This window comes from Mustela nigripes, chromosome 5 (assembly GCF_022355385.1).
Source record: "Mustela nigripes isolate SB6536 chromosome 5, MUSNIG.SB6536, whole genome shotgun sequence".
In the NCBI taxonomy this organism is placed as follows: Eukaryota; Metazoa; Chordata; class Mammalia; order Carnivora; family Mustelidae; genus Mustela; species Mustela nigripes.
The window spans coordinates 77,038,653-77,052,940 of NC_081561.1; the positions used below are offsets into that span (position 1 = coordinate 77,038,653).

General features: G+C 36.5%; 1 pseudogene; it reads right to left on the reverse strand.

Moving 5' to 3' along the window:
* Positions 1 to 9,441: 9,441 nt before the first annotated feature.
* Positions 9,442 to 14,288, reverse strand: part of LOC132018663 (protein LEG1 homolog) — a 47,271-nt pseudogene continuing 42,424 nt past the window's right edge.

A 14,288-nucleotide genomic window follows, 5' to 3' on the forward strand; every position in this document is an offset into this window, starting at 1 on the left:
GAATACCTGTGAATTCAACCTGAGATCTAAGAAAAGAATTTCTGCAATTCTACAAATAGAAAAGTGACCACTTTTTGCAAGGTAAGAGGTGTGGATATGACAGGATATGTCAGAAGATAAGTTGCAGGGGGAGGGAGTTTCTGTAAGCTGGCTACCAGAAAGTGATATAGCCGTGGAATGCAAAATCAGAACTTTTAGAAGTCTGCTCCTGTGAGGGACATCCCTGCCTGAAATGTGCTCAGATGGCAAAGCAGGGTAGAATCCTAGATGGGACAGTGTGGTCTCAGAATCCTTGGGGTCACAGAAAGAATGGGGTTACTTCGTGTAGCAGAATTCATAAACATTAGAGCAGGAAACCTGGCTATAATTACTGAGCCTTGAAGAGGTCTCTCAGCTAGGTGCTGCCATAAATCAGAAACCAGGGAATGATCAGGTGACCACTGTCCAAGTAGGGGTCCTGAAAGCAGCAGAAATGGGGGAATCCTCCTCCTTTCCCCAGAAGGAGTGACATGGGTGCACACAGGATTGGGAAACTGCTCCTGGGCAGGGGGCTAGTGAGCAATGGAGTCTAGGTGAGATCATCCTCCCTCCACTGGGAGAAGTGGTATGGTTGTCACTGCAGGAGTCAGTGGAGTTTGGTGCACACCAAGGAGATTGACTACTTTTCCCTGAGGGTGCACCGAAGAGTGGAGACTGCTATCATTCACTTCCTGGGCTGGAAACTGGAAATCGGGTGGTGCCATTTTAATTTTTTTTTTTTACATCCTTTTAAGTCATGAGAAAACCTTCAGGAAAGAAAGCCACAAAGAACAACTGGAAGCACTTAGCTTGACCCCTGGGCAAGGGGTAGTGCAACTGCACCCCAGCAAAGACAGCTAAGAATTCGTGCAGCAGGCCCCTTGCCAGGAGATCAACAGAAACATCAGTTGAATACTAAGTTTATGGGTCACTCAGATCTGAAAAACTCATAAGCTAGGGGAAAATAGCATAAAGAACTTAAGGGTTTTTAAAAAAAATTTTTTAAATATTTTATTTATTTATTGACAGAGAGAGATCACAAGTAGGCAGAGAGGCAGGCAGAGAGAGAGGAGGAAGCAGGCTCCCTGCTGAGCAGAGAGCCCGATGTGATTTATGATTATAAAGTTACTAGCTGGGCTTGGGGGAAAAAAAAAGCATAAAAGACATTATATGAACCTCCTAGTGTGGAAATAAAATCTAATCAGGCCAAAATTTAAAATGCTTTAAATGAGATGCAGTCTAAAATGGATGCTCTAACAGCTAAGGTAAATGAGTCAGAAGAGAGAGTCAGTGACTTAGAAGACAAAAATGATGGAAAAGAAAGAAGCTGAGGAAACAAGAGAAAAACACCTAATGGACCATGAAGGGAGGTTTTAAGAAATTGGCAATACCATAAAGGAAACAGTATTAAAATTATTGGGGTCCCAGAAGAAGAAGAAGGGCAGGAGCAGAAGGATATTTGAGGAGAAGGAATAAGGTCGCCAGGTTCCTGTCAACTCATAATTTTCCAGATTGCTAGTAAATTAAATCCCAGCCATATATGTGTTTTATTTTTCTTTTCTAGATGATGTAACTTATCTCCACCCAGTGACTAAAAACTGGAATAGCAACCCATACATGGAGAATAAGGGGATTTTATTACCTCAAACCCAAGTGATAAAATTTCTTGGGAAATGTACAGTGTAGATAGGCCATGTTTCCTAACAGCTGGCTCAGATAATGGCTGTCATGGTTGGACTATAGGATGATCCTCCCTTACGGATTCTTGTGGGAATGACAGGGCTGGGGCTTACCTATTTGGCTAGAAAGTCTGAAAGGAAGGGAAAAAAAAATCTATGTTCTGGAAGACAATAGAAGAACTTCTTCAGATGAGTTGGAATTCATTTTTTCTTTCTTTGTTTCTTTCTTTCAACTGAGGTATAATTTCCAATAACATTATATTAATTTCCTATGTACAACATAATGATTTGATGTTTGTATATACTGTCAAACAATCACAATAAGTCAACACCCATCACCATACATAGTTACAGAAATTTTTTCTTATATAAGAACTTTAAAAATTTACACCCTTAGCAAATTTCAAATATGCAAGACAGTATCATTAACTAGTTCTAGTTCTAGAACTCTGCTGTAACTAGTGACTTCCCACTCTTCCTTCCCCTCAACCACTGACAACCATCATTCCACTCTTTGAGTCTATGATTTGACCATTTTAAATATGTTATACAAGTGAAATCATGCAGTGATTTCACTTAGCATAATGTCCACAAGGCTCATCCAAGCTGTTACATATTACAGAATTCCCTTCTTTTTAAAGGTGAAATAGTATTCATTGTATATGAATGAGACATTTTATTTATCCTTTCATCTATTGATGGACACTTAGCTTATTTTCATATCTTGGCTTTTATGAGCAGTGTTGTAATGGACATGGAAATGCTAATATCTCTTGAGATCCTGCTTTCAATTCTTTTGTATAATTACCTAGAAGTGAGATTTCTGGGTAACATGGCATTCTGTTTTTTATATTTTGAGGAATGTCCATACTGTTTTCCACAGTGACCTCCCAGTTTGCATCCCCACTATGTACACAAAGGTTCAAATTTCTCCACATTCTCTCCAGCGCTTGTTATCTTTTCTCTCTCTTTTTTTTTATAATAGCCACCTTGACAGGAGTAAGATTTCTTATTATGGTTTTAATTTCCATTTCCCTGGTGATTAGTGACATTAAGCATTTTTCAAGTTGAAATATTCAGATGCAATAATGAAATTTTATAAACCAAAGACTAATTTATGAAAGTATTATTGTTCAAAGTTACCCTTTGGATTTTTATTTTACTATACATTATTAGAAGCATTTAATTAAGGGGATGCATCACAAATTCCAAAATCTTTACAAAAAATTTTCTTGCAAATTGGAACCTCATTAAAGTTTCTATATTACCAAAGATAATGGTCCTAGAAAGATAGTAAAGATATTAAAAAGTTATATTTTTCTCCACAAATGTTGAAAGTTTGAAAACAAAATTTAATTTTACTAATTTAATTAGTGTAAAATTAATATAAGTTCATACACTTTTTAAAATTAAAAGTAAATATTGATATTTAAAATTAAGTTTTATGTTTTGATACTCAGACTTACAAGAAACAAATAATCTTCTAAAAATTTAGAAGATTATTTATTAATGCAACAACTGTTACCTAAAGTATTACACACATAATGTTTTTTTAATGTAGCATACAAATACATGTACATGAATAATGCTCTATATTTGCAATCAGAAATAAATGACAACCCATAAAACATTGAAATATCATTTCTCAAATAACAGACTGGCAAAAATTTGGAAGTTTATTGATACTCATTGTCAGTAGTTATAGAAAAACAATAATCTTAATAAACACTTCATTTGTAGCAGGTGCCCCTGACTTTGCATTTTTAAAGAAAATAATATAGTGTATATCTGGGTGTGTACATATAAAAAAGTGGTTTTTTAAAAATTATGTTATGTTAGTCATCGTATGGTACATCATTAGTTTTTGATGTAGTGTTCCATGATTCATTGTTTGTGTATAACACCCAGTGCTCCATGCAATACATGCCCTCCTTAATACCCATCGCCAGGCCAATCCATCCCCCCACTCCTTCCCCTCTAAAACCCTCAGTTTGTTTCTCAGAGTCCATATTCTCTCATGATTCATCTCCTCCTCTGATTTCCCCATAAAGTGTATGTCACATGTCTGTATAAACCAACTGGTCAATTCTGGTTCTAGACATTTAAAATAAGGTGATCAATGCTGTTCTTTCATTTCAAGCTAATTCTGCTGAAGTGCCCTGGGTAACAGAATCATCCACGGTGGAAGAAAACTTCCTGCCATTTGGATTAACATCCTTGAAACATTAAGTTAGAACTGGAATTCCTTTGAGTAAGCCATTAAAATTTAGAAGATTATTTATTAATGCAACAACTGTAACCTAAAGTATTACACACATAATGTTTTTTTAATGTAGCATACAAATACATTCATTTTTGTTTTGGTTTATCTCTTAATTTTGAATTTGATGTTTATATAATTTCGAATTTTTCTTTAGGGAATAAGAATCATATATAATACAGAGTATAATTATATATAATATAAATATCTATAATTTCTCTCTAAGACAAAAATCAGTCAGAGTAAGAAGCAGGTGGGCTAGATCAAGCAGGCACCAACTGAGAAAGAGTGTGGTACCTTCACTAGGCAGTCCTGCCTCCTTTGCTGTCACTATTGCTGTGGGCCTCCAGGACACACAGCAAGTCACATGAGTGCCAGTAAAAGAGAACTCTTCCACAGAAAACCAAACCAAACCAAACCAAAACAAACACTTTTTTTTTTTTTTTTTTTACAATTAAGCTTATATATCCAAAATATCATTTCATCATATTTCAGGCTCTTTTCTGCATGTTAAATCTTCAAAAATCGCTCATGCTAAATTGTTGTCATTTGCACTTGATTTGTGTTTGGAGCTCATAAAATCTATAGCTTTAAAAAAATAGATGCAAATATCTAAGTTGTTCCAAAATATTTTAAAATTTCCTATAACTGAATCAAGTATCCTTCTTAAAATTCAAACTTGAATAAGCTATCTAATTACCATAGACTCCAATGATTCTGCTTCTGGTTATACACTCAAAAGAATTGAAAGCAGGAATTTGAATAGACACTTGTATATATATGTTTGTAGCAGCATTATTCACAATATCCAAAAAGGGGGAGGAATTTTTTTAAATTAATTAATTTATTTTCAGTATAACAGTATTCATTATTTTTTCACCACACCCAGTGCTCCATGCAATCCATGCCCTCTATAATACCCCCACCTGGTACCCCAACATCCCCCCCCCCGCCACTTCAAACCCCTCAGATTGTTTTTCAGAGTCCATAGTCTCTCATGGTTCACCTCCCCTTCCAATTTCCCCCAACTCCCTTCTCCTCTCTATCTCCTTATGTCCTCCATGCTATTTGTTATGCTCCACAAATAAGTGAAACCATATGATAATTGACTCTCTCTGCTTGACTTATTTCACTCAGCATAATCTCTTCCAGTCCTGTCCATGTTGCTACAAAAGTTGGGTATTCATCCTTTCTGATGGAGGCATAATACTCCATAGTGTATATGGACCACATCTTCCTTATCCATTCATCCGTTGAAGGGCATCTTGGTTCTTTCCACAGTTTGGCCATCTGTACCCCAATGTTTATAGCAGCAATGGCCACAGTTGCCAAACTGTGGAAAGGGGGGAGGAATTTTAAATGTTTATCAATGGGAGAGTGGATTAAGCAAAATGTGGTACATACATACAATGGAATATCTTTCAGCCTTAAAAAGAAGTGAAATTCTGTCACATACTTCAAAGTGGGTGAACACTAAAGACAGTCTGCTGGTGTGAAAATCAAACAATCTCTGAGTTCTGCACTTCCAAAAATTTCTGTAGGATCAGCAGACTACAATGCTCACAGAGACTATTCCTGCACAAAATGACTCACCCTTCCTGCAGTAAACAGTGATTTCATTTTTGCCTTTTATTCAAAAACTGAATGCTGATCTCACCAGATTTGAGAGTTGCTATTGACAAAGTTATTTCATTTTGAGGTTTGGTTTTGGATATCGATGGGAAAGACCATAAATGAAGACAATATTTTATAAATTTTTTTTTCTGTAAACTGTAATGATTTTCTGTCAGTCAAGATCTTGATGTTGACAACCTCCTTGTCAAATAATTTCACCTATCCTTGGCAGTCATCAGATAGGATGAACAGTTGAGTCTCTGCTATAGACTTTTATGAAGGCTTCAATTCAAATGCAGCTCACAGGTGTGACAAGAAAAATGAACTCTTCCATTGTCCAATCTAAAAGCAGTCCTTGAAGTAATACCAAGAGATAGCAAATGTAAAGTATTGTGAATCTTCTAATCCTGTGATTTATAGGAAACGGCGTAGGTGGAAAAGATGGTAGAGATTAACCAGAAGTCTTCAAACACGAATGTTAGCATTTATATTTGTTGTTAAGATGAGTATCTTCTCTCCTTTTTTTTGTCCTTCTGCCCCATGGTTCTTCTACCACAGTGACGGGTACCACCTCCGTATAGTTATCCATATACATACTTAAATCATGATTTTATATCCAACTTCATTTACTGCAAAAGGAGGAGTGTTTTGCTATTATTCTAAGCTATCTGGTATGATAGCCCAGATATTACTACATGTTTTCCCCCAAAAAGTACTGATCAAAGTAGATTTTCATAATAAGAATGATGCAGAGATCCGGATACTTCCCCCTGCAACCCCTGAATTTTTAGACCTCAATTGGTGTTAAAATAGCCCATCTATTTTCCCAATTTCTTATTATTTCCCATTTTGTTATGATGGATGATCATTGTCTTGTTTTGGGTTTTGGTGCAAAGTCTTCTCTCTTCAGATTTTGTTTCCCTACATATAAAATATATTGAACTTTATACAGTAAATTATGTCATCATTTTTTCCTTTCATCGTAGTATTCCCTCATAGTTAACAAAGTGCTAAATAGGTAAATCGAAAGAGACTTTAACAAAAAAGATAATATATGACTGAAAGTTGGTTACTATTTTAAACACAAGTAACTTGAAATCTATTTTTACCTATTGTCAAGTCTCTTGTCAGAAACTTCTAGATATGAAAATATGAGACCCATAAGTACTAAAACAGCTCATCAAATCTATTAGAAGATGGTTTCACATGTGATCCAAGGAAAAATGGGATATTTTTCCAGTTAAAATATTAATATTAATATAATGTAAATATTACTATTTTGACAACTAGAACAATCTCTCTCCCTGAAAATCAAATGTACTTGTATATATGTTATTTTATCTTTCTAAGTGAGAGAACATTGTTTAAAAAAGATTAGTGGGGCTCTTGGGTTAAGCCTCTGCCTTTGGCTCAGGTCATGATCTCAGGGTCCTGGGATCGAGCCCCACATAGGACTCTCTGCTCAGGAGGAAGCCTGCTTCCTCCTCTGTTTCTCTGCCTGCCTCTCTGCCTACTTGTGATCTCTGTATGTCAAATAAATAAATAAAATCTTAAAAAAAAGATTAGTGAATATGAAGACTTGACGGTTAATACTCTCTGAAGAGCTAATCATTAGTAACTGTGAATACACCTGAAAATTTTTAATCAAAGTTTTTTTTTTTTTTTTTTAAAGGATAGTATTTTTTGCTGGCTAGGACCCATTCAAGAAGCATAAAGAAAACCAATCATTACACAAGCTCAGGAAGGAAGGAAAACCATGGTGCTGAAGCTGAGAATTGGGAATATGGTAGGGATTGTATTAGAAAATGGAGGAGGAATTTACACAATTTTTTATATCCCAAATCAATCACCATTTTGCATTTTTCTTCCTACTAAGAGTAGGGTAGAGGTGGGAATGCCTTACCAACCAAAATAGACTGTCTTGCAAATAGTGGATTATGCCTCAGTTTCTGAGAGATGTTATTAAGTCTTGGTCTCATTGATTTCTTTCTTTTTGTTTGCTTTTCTCTCATAGCAACTACAATAGGTCACATGTTTTTACCTAAAGTACTGGTACTTCTCATGGGGGAGGGTTGTTAATCCAAATCATTCAGATTAGTAAATTTTGGCACATAACTATATAAAATAAATAGTCCAATATAAAATTCAGGAAAGGTTTTTGTGAGATTTGACACCCAAATCCTTTTTCCATTTCAGTCTATGTATAAGTCCAGACCTGTATGTCCAATCTGTCTGAACTTTAACAAGATTTGAGCCAAAGGCTTGCATGCAGGTAGTTATATATGGAAATGTGATCCCAGGGATATATACTGAAAGACAAGGAAGGAGGAAAAAAGGAAAAGCTAATACAAGGAGAGACAATGGTGTTACCACCACTAAGGTATGGGTGTGTAATGTCATGGATATATGAGGAATATTCTGAAAGGTATCCTAAAACTTTTGGCTTTGAGATATGGAAGTGAGGGAGAATTTTATGCATCTGTCATCATCATTCATTATTCAATTTATATTAATTATGATTTTTCTTTTCAGTATGTTATGATGTTTTGAAATTTTGGGGGGCTTTACACATCTGGAAAAGGATTGCCCCTCTCAGGCTGGCTAATTCCTGGGGGTGATGGACAACTTGCCTAAAACCTGACTCTAATGTATAGATGGATGGACTCTAGGCTGTGCCCTAACTCACCTTCTTATCTCTCATACACCAAGCCAATATTTCCTCTGCCCTAAATCATTCCAAGGCCAGACACCAGGCAACCAGAGACTACCCTTATTGCCTAACATCAATCCTGGAATGTTTCTTCTGCCCTGTCTGGTCTTTGCCAAGGAAATCCCAATAAAGATCAAACCATACCTTCCTCCACTCCTGTCATCTGGCTCCTGATCATCCTGGTGTTTCCCATGAGTCCTGGTATGGTGTAGCATGTCCTCTTCTTTCCGGAAATAGTAATAATAAATTCTTCTTTCTTTTTTTAAAGATCTTATTTATTTATATATTTGACAGAGAGAGACACAGAGAGAGAGTGTACAAGCAGGGGAAATGGTAGAGAGAGAGAGGGAAAGGTGATCTCCCTGCGGGAGTCCATCACAGGACTCTGGGATCATGACCTGAGCTGAAGGCAGATGCTTAACTGACTGAGACACCCAGATGTCCATAAATTCTTCTTTCAATGACATTGGCCTCTCCATGTTTTCTTTGTCATTATTTCCATAAACTAAACCCCAGGTATAATTTTTTAACACAAGTGTGGTCCAATGGATAATAGCTCTCTTGCCATGCTGGTTGCACAAGTCTGAGTACCAAACAGGTTTTTCCAGATGCTCCAGGTAGCAACAGAGGCACAGAAACTTAGGGCACTAGGTCCAAGGTCCAAGGAGTGACTAAAAGTAGCCCACAAGTTTCACATGCACAAAGCAAATCAGAGTCCATTTGGAACTGGTCCTAGCAGGGGTGGACGCCTTCAGAATAGAGGCTAAGAGGATTCAGGGGTGAGGCATAGGAGACACCAATTCAAAATTCCTGCACTGTGACCTGAATCCTGGGCCATAATTAGGAATATGCAGGCCATGGGCTCATGCATGCCCAGCCCTTCTCTAAATGCATGTACTGTGTGTTTGTTATAATCAAGTGAGCTGACAGAGAGCTCTACCAGAAAACTGTTCCCAAGCCTCAGACTTCATTTGGCAGTTATTTATTGAGCAGTAACCTTATTCCTGATGCTCCATCACCACTGGTCGGCCATGGTGAACTGAGTAGGAGAGATGCTTGTCTTTGAGAAGTTGAACAAAGGATTACTGTTAAAGAAAATTAATCTTTAGTGAATGTAAGGAATTTGAATATGAAGTAGAAGAATTTTACCTTCTTTTAACTCACTCCCTGCCCTTCCCTTCAGTGTAAAATTGGGGCTTCTCTTTTTCTCTGTTGCATGCATTAGCATAGAGAATGATGGGCTGGTATTCCAGTTGCTCTATGTCAGTTCCAAGTCTTATAATCTCAGCATTGCTTTCCTGTGGTGCAACCTCACTGCATGCGGAGGTGAACATCTGGTCCTTGTTGCTACACCCTGTGGAAATAATGGCATGAGGAGCCAAGTTGTTCTATGAGTAATGAATGTCTGTTTTCTGATCCAGAGACACCTTGTTTCCTGTCAAAAATAGTGTATGCCTAACAATACAATGTATGTTAATTTTAAAAAATTAAAAATTAAAAAATAGTGTATGCATGAAACAATGAAATACACAATTATATAAATATGAAATAATTCTTGGATATAAGGAAGAGATTCTATAAGGGACAGAGAACTGACAGGATAATGAGCCCCCTGCCAGTTCCTGCTTCATCGACTCCCAGGTATGAGGTAAACACAGACTCCTGGAAGGATACTGAATCTCGTGACGTCCTGAATTGACTGATAACAGATCAATTCATAGGAAACAAAACAAGTACAAGAGATTAGGCCTAAGGGACACACTTTTATGGTTTTAACCTTTCTTTTCTTTTTTACTGCAAATTTTGCTTAAACCCATTGGTTGAATTCAGCGTGTGAAAGAATGCGATCACAGCTGCTAGGCAATTGTGAGTTTCGTGTAACTGTAAACATTTTTGTGTTCATTCATCCTTCTCTAAATCATAGCAATAAATGACTGTGGTTCCAAAATAATTTTTTTAAATTTTCAATAAACCACAACTCCCCTCCTCAACCTCCATACACAACATCATCATCTTTCCTAAATAAGTTCTAATTTGCCCATTTCTTCCTCTCTGAGCCCAACACTTTCCACTTCTCTAAAATAATGTCTATGAAATGTCACTTTCCTGTGGCCACTATAATCAATTAGGCCAATTCACTTTTTCTTCCACTTAAATTTGCTGCTTTTTCTTCATTTCCATAACTTTTTCACTAAATCATAGGCCAGATATTTGGTAGAATGTTCCACAACTTGGGTTGTCTTATGTTTATTCATAATTAGATATAGGTTATGCATCTTTGGCAGAAATATCACTTAATTTGATATTGTATTTTTTCAGTGCATCAGGTAAAAGAACACAAATTTGTCTCATTACTTATGATGTTCACTTGTTTAAGGTTGTGTCTACCAGGTTTCTCCAATGAAATCATGTTCTTCTTTATATTTGTTATATATTTATGTGCATATTAATGTTTTACTTTATTATTTGTTATTGTGTATGTTTCATATTTGTTTCTTATACTGTTATATTTATTTTATTTAATATATATTATATATGTATTTTTATATACTGTATATCATGCATATGTATCATATGTATATACATATATAAGTATGTATATGTTTACATTATATATACACACATGTATGTTATAGATATGTATTTGGAAGGTGTTTTGAACCTATGTAAATATCCTTTTTAAATGTATTCATTTATTTATGTGTATCTCTATGTATTGTTCTGTTATTTTATTCAATGGGTTTTAATTTTCCGTTGTCTCAGTATTGACCAGTGGAAGCCCCTTTGACAATATATCCATCCATTTTAGAACACTTCATTGTTTTCTGGACTAACAAGGCATTCCAAGCTTATAATTTTCTATACCTGCCTCAAGCATAAACAGCCATTTCTCTAAGGCATCCTATTCCATTTATCAGTAAATGATATTTTGAAGACACGATCTGATGTGTTTATCATTTTGGGAATTTTGGGTCTCTACTCACAGACCATTCATGTGTCTCATCTAATCTATCTATATTGAAAACCATGAGATCCCTCCAATACCTCCAGTTCTAACTCAACAGCATAGGCGTTATTTTAATTATCATACTTTTCATATTTGTAACATCCTTTTCCAATAATGGAAAAAAACTCACTTCCATTATTTAATTAATTTTTCTGTACATAAGTCAATCTGTCATCAATGTCACAACTTTGTCCTTCATATGGATAACCTCTTTACCCTATTTGGTCTCCAATATCCCATGCTATGTGGCCTCTATCACTGAATTCCCTCCTCATACTACTTGAACTCTGGCGGTCCATGCTGGGCCTCTCCTCTCCGGGAATATCTTTCTAGCCAGGTTTAAACTCTTCTTACATTGAGACTCCTCTTTGTGGGTACACTTTCTTCACTTTACTTGGGTTCTTGATCTTCAGACTAGGTTGTCTCCCCTTCTCCTATGCCTATTTCCCATCTTACCTTGTTTCTCTAATCGGTTTTGCACCGAATTATTGGGGAAAAAAAAGGGAAAGGAAGGGAAGGAGGAGCCTGGAATCATTTATAGCATCTTTTTTCTTTTATACCTCACAGCCAGTCTATTAACAAATTACATTGGCACTATATTCATAATATATCCAGGATAGAATTACTTATTGCCATGCTGTTATGGTCCAAGATAACAGCACATTTCTTTCAGATGATCTCAATAGCCTCCTTCTTGTTTTCCCATTACCTCTATAGTCTAGTTTAAACCAGAGAAGATACTTTTGTCACTCATTTGCTCAAATTTGCTCTTTGTTCTTTACTCCATTATAAGCTTTTTTTTTTTTTTTAATAATCCTCACAATGAACTACAACAAGTTACATAATTTGCCCTTACACCTGAGTCCTAATCATTGGCCTCCCAAATGCAATATTGCTCTAATTATACCTCCTACTTCTTTTCACCTTGTTTAATGGTCCTTTTCCTGCTCCCAATTTCCAGCCGTAATACTTGCTCTTCCTCTTTGTCTGGTATAGTCTTACCCAAGATACCCTGGAGGCTCATTCCCTTTCACCTTCATCTTTGTTGAAATACCTCCTCCTTACCAAGATCTCACAGATGAATCTTTTTATATTTAAGATGCTTAGTGTATTTTAACACTCCTTATCACTTTTCCCTAAGTTGTTATTTTTCTTTTGCATTAATATTTACTAAGACTATGAAGTTTGCTTATTATCCAATTCATGACTGAGACTATAACCTTCATGGAGTCAGAGATTTCATTTTTCCCATTACTACGTAAGTATGGCCAAGGAAGGTGACTATTGTATAGCAGGTACAAATAAGTATTTTTTGAATAAAAAAAATTTTGTGTATATTAAATGAAATAATTGTTTGTTTTGTTTTTAGTCCTTCTTTTTTTTCTTTTAATTAATTTTTATTTTTTATAAACATATATTTTTATCCCCAGGGGTACAGGTCTGTGAATCACCAGGTTTACACACTTCACAGCACTCACCAAAGCACATACCCTCCCCAATGTCCATAATCCCACCCCCTTCTCCCAAACCCCCTCCCCCCAGCAACCCTCAGTTTCTTTTGTGAGATTAAGAGTCACTTATGGTTTGTCTCCCTCCCAATCCCATCTTCTTTCATTTATTCTTCTCCTACCCACTTAAGCCCCCATGTTGTATCACCACTTCCTCATATCAGGGAGATCATATGATAGTTGTCTTTCTCTGCTTGACTTATTTCGCTAAGCATGATACGCTCTAGTTCCATCCCTGTTGTCGCAAATGGCAAGATTTCATTTCTTTTGATGGCTGCATAGTATTCCATTGTGTATATATACCACTTCTTCTTGATCCATTCATCTGTTGATGGACATCTAGGTTCTTTCCATAGTTTGGCTATTGTGGACATTGCTGCTATAAACATTCGGGTGCACGTGTCCCTTTGGATCACTACATTAGTATCTTTAGGGTAAATACTCAATAGTGCAATTGCTGGGTCATAGGGCAGTTCTATTTTCAACATTTTGAGGAACCTCCATGCTGTTTTCCAGAGTGGCTGCACCAGCTTGCATTCCCACCAACAGTGTAGGAGGGTTCCCCTTTCTCCGCATCCTCGCCAGCATCTGTCATTTCCTGACTTGTTGATTTTAGCCATTCTGACTGGTGTGAGGTGATATCTCATTGTGGTTTTGATTTGTATTTCCCTGATGCCGAGTGATATGGAGCACTTTTTCATGTGTCTGTTCGCCATCTGGATGTCTTCTTTGCAGAAATGTCTGTTCATGTCCTCTGCCCATTTCTTGATTGGATTATTTGTTCTTTGGGTGTTGAGTTTGCTAAGTTCTTTATAGATTCTGGACACTAGTCCTTTATCTGATATGTCGTTTGCAAATATCTTCTCCCATTCTGTCAGTTGTCTTTTGATTTTGTTAACTGTTTCCTTTGCTGTGCAAAAGCTTTTGATCTTGATGAAATCCCATTAGTTCATTTTTTCCCTTGCTTCCCTTGCCTTTGGCGTTGTTCCTAGGAAGATGTTGCTGCGGCAGAGGTCGAAGAGGTTGCTGCCTGTGTTCTCCTCAAGGATTTTGATGGATTCCTTTCGCACATTGAGGTCCTTCATCCATTTTGAGTCTATTTTTGTGTGTGGTGAAAGGAAATGGTCCAATTTCATTTTTCTGCATGTGGCTGTCCAATTTTCTCAGCACCATTTATTGAAGAGGCTGTCTTTTTTCCATTGGACATTCTTTCCTGCTTTGTCGAAGATTAGTTGACCATAGAGTTGAGGGTCTATTTCTGGGCTCTCTATTCTGTTCCATTGATTTATGTGTCTGTTTTTGTGCCAGTACCATGCTATCTTGATGATGACAGCTTTGTAATAGAGCTTGAAGTCCGGAATTGTGATGCCACCAACGTTGGCTTTCTTTTTCAATATCCCTTTGGCTATTCGAGGTCTTTTCTGGTTCCATATAAATTTTAGCATTATTTGTTCCATTTCTTTGAAAAAGATGGATGGTACTTTGATAGGAA